The 3,564-nt window shown below is 42.4% G+C and overlaps 1 protein-coding gene across 1 annotated transcript in view; it reads left to right on the top strand.

Moving 5' to 3' along the window:
* The window catches only part of nckap5l (NCK-associated protein 5-like), a gene marked incomplete in the record, with an annotated part of 81,411 nt that overhangs the window by 22,757 nt on the left and 55,090 nt on the right, over positions 1-3,564 (top strand).

Here is a 3,564-nt window from a genome sequence, read left to right as displayed (position 1 = left end):
AAAACAACATTTTAATAACAACTAAAGGTGACATATTTTATTATGGAATAGTATTTAAATGTATGCCTGGGAAACACATAATATTGACCCTTTAATGCAGTTGTAAATAGCAGACCTTATCAAAGCTGGGCCTTTGCTCCTTCTGGACCCATCTTTTATTCATTGCAGCCTTCGGGGCTGAACATTATTTTTGAAATTCTGCTTACACATTGGTACTCTTCAGTGCTCGCTAAAAGTCTGATAAAATGCAACTTGACGTCTTCTGGCTCTGAAGCTGAAAAGTGATTTTCTTGTCGYGCCATGGAACGGTGCAACCATGGTGTGTCCTCATTATCCTCACCTCTGCCTGCTTTGGACCTATGTTTGTGATGTGATGTACAGGAGAACATTTATTATGAAGATGGGACGTTTCGGACCAATTTTTAAAGTATTATATCAGAAACATGGATTTTAGACCTGAACTTTGTAGCTGTCACGACGAGAACTTACAAGTAAATACCAAAACTGAAGTTTTAAAAAACTAATGTGAGAAGAGGTTGCATGCCCCCAGCACTTTGTTGTTTGAACATGTCTTAACTAGGTCCTGGGGCTAAGAAGTCTTTTAGGTCCTCCCCCAAAAATATCCATCCAAAGGTCCATCACCTGGACCACTCAACCACAACACAATACTTTCTGCTTTATTTTAGTTTTGGTTTTCTTTTGAAGAGTTTTGACCATCACACAAATTAACACTTACTACGTTCACATGGACATAAATAATCGGATTAAACGGCCGTTCGGAATAAAAATGCGTCATGTAAACAGCCCRTTCAGATTATTCTGATCCGATTGAGCTCGATCCGAATGAATTTTTAATCCGAATGAGAGGGGTGGTTATGCCGATTGATAATTGGAATGACGTGCATGTAAACACTTAATCGGATCATCTTATTCTTATTGTAGAAAACTGACCTGAGTGCGCATGTCTGCTGACTTTGATTCACCCGGTTCTGCTCTTTAGAGGACGTGGGACAGCAGCGCTCCAGCTGCGCTGCACCGCGCAGAACTTTTCCTCCACGCTCTCATAACAGATGAAAAAGGAGACAAACAGCAGACGTTGCTTCGCAAAAAACAAACAAAAAAAAGAACACGTATTGCTTCATCTGCAGCTCAACCGAGGAGTAACGGCATCTCTACCATTATTAAAAGCTGACACGGGTCCCTCCTGAGCGCACAGAAGAGCTTTGTTTACATTTGTAACAGAAGTAGAGCTGAAAGTTCACAACACTGTGCATGTCCAGACTTTTACTCTGAATCAAAGTCCTGTGCATGTGAACACTTTTCATGATTGGATTGTGTCCATGTAAACAGTACATTCGGATTATTTAATCCGAATACATTTCAATCCGATCAAAAAATTTTGTGCATGTAAACATTGCTACTGATCACCTCCTCTTTGTTGATTTAATGTGACTAATGGCTCTAAATGTGACATGGACTCTGGGATAATTTAAAGACAAACCAAAAGATAAAATTAAAGAGCAAGCAAAAAAATAAAATAATGAATTTAAAAACAAACTGCAGTGTCCAGCAGAGTGAGAGCTCAGCTGCTGTCATGAGTCAGACTCTGGCTCAGATGCACTGGATTTACGAGACACATCACAAATACTGCAGTTCATCAGCAAAACAAGTTCTTTAAAGATAGTTTTCCTGCAAGTTCCAGCCTTGCATTRCTGCCATTTTAAAATAACTTCAGTCTTCAACATTTTTCTGTGTAGTCTATGCAAACACTGTGATTTAATCATTACAGCTAGTTTGGCTTTATACATCATTCCAACAAAAATACTATAGTACTCCTGCAGGAAGTACACAGCAACAGACGTACCACACCCTACTGCACATCAATGTAGATAAYCATATAGAGCAGGGGTCTCCAACCTCTTTTTCCTCAAGAGCTACTTTCACAAAATGAAACTGTACAAGAGCTAGAGGTTAGACAATGAAACTGAAACACCTGGTTTTACACCACATCTCTTTCAGACAGCTTCCTCTTGCGTCCCCAGTTAATCCTGTTGGATGTGGGAGGCTGTGGTGAAGTGGTTAGGGGAGTCGTCCCGGAACCGGAAGGTCATGGTTGGATGCCCCTTCCAACCGTTTCAGTCGTTGTGTCCTTGGGCAAGACACTTCACCTGCCTTGCCTACTGATGGTGGTCAGGTGGCGCCGGTGCATGGCAGCCCCGCCTCTGTCAGTGTGCCCCAGGGCAGCTGTGACTACAATGTAGCTTACCATCATCAGTGTGTGAATGGGTTAATGTCTGTGAGTGTAAAGCGGTTTGGGGTCCGGAGGGACTTGATAAAGTGCTCTATAAGTTCAGTCCATTTACCATGTGGTTCTTCATTTTTGCTGACATTACCCTGGATACCGTGGCTCTTGATACATCACAAAGACTTGCTGTCTTGGTCACAGATGCGCCAGCAAGACATGCACCAACAATTTGTCCTCTTTTGAACTCTGGTATGTCACCCATAATGTTGTGTGCATTGCAATATTTTGAGCCAAACTCTGCTTTTACCCCGCTAATTGAACCTTCACACTCTGCTCTTACTGGTGCAATGTGCAAATAATGAAGACTGGCCACCAGGCTGGTCCAATTTGGCCATGAAACCTCCCACTCTAAAATGACAGGTGTTTCAGTTTCATTGCCCAACCCTTGTACTTTTGGCACAAATAACGTTGGGTGAAGGCCTCGGACTTTTTTCCACATTGTAGGCTCCAGGGGGAAGAAACCCTCTGTAGTGCAGGAGGGGTTTCCCTGGAGCTCTGCATAGTGTGTTTCAAGRAGCTTTGAAAAGTGTGTGCAAAAATGAAGGCCGAACAACCACGTTACTGAACATCGTCCGGTTGGCTGCCGTTCGACCATACTGAGCCCTTGATTGTTTGATTGACAACCAAGGGGAGGGACATCTATGGATTGATTGGATATAAATGAAAGTTTGTTTGGCCAGTGACAAATTAAATTTTGCTATTCCTAAATTTTCATAAGCACTGAAGAGCTACTGTATTTTTCGGACTATAARCCTGCCATTTTTTTTAAAAACCCGTGAACATTAGCATATAAGCCGCACCGGACTATAAGCCGCACCCCCAACATAAAAAAACAATACACCCAAATTTGTCGTCAAAAAAGTGAATTCAACATCAAAACATAAAAAGCAAACCTTTAAGAATTAAAGCTCRGAGGAATACGGTTCATTTAACTGACCTTATTTTGGTAGTTTTCTTTAACAGTTTCTGGTCCAACAAAACGTCTCTTTCATCTTCCTCTGGCGCACTGAAACCATCAAAGTCCTCATCTTCATTGTCAGAGTTAAACAAGCTGAGAAAAGCTGCGTCACACAGCGGTATCTGTTCAGTGTTGCTTTCMGTGTYGCTGTCCTCCCGGGGTAATGCTGGCTCTGAAGCTGTGCTGTCCKCTTCACGTAGCAGTCCAGCCTTTCGGAACCCATTGGTGATGGTGGACTCATTCACCCTGCTCCACGCTGTTAGAATCCACTGGCAGACATCAGGAAATGTCACTCTTCGCA

The sequence above is a fragment of the Austrofundulus limnaeus genome, unplaced genomic scaffold (assembly GCF_001266775.1).
Source record: "Austrofundulus limnaeus strain Quisiro unplaced genomic scaffold, Austrofundulus_limnaeus-1.0 Scaffold335, whole genome shotgun sequence".
In the NCBI taxonomy this organism is placed as follows: Eukaryota; Metazoa; Chordata; class Actinopteri; order Cyprinodontiformes; family Rivulidae; genus Austrofundulus; species Austrofundulus limnaeus.
The sequence above is the reverse complement of the archived record's forward strand: the minus strand, read 5'-3'. Positions and strand labels throughout refer to the sequence as shown.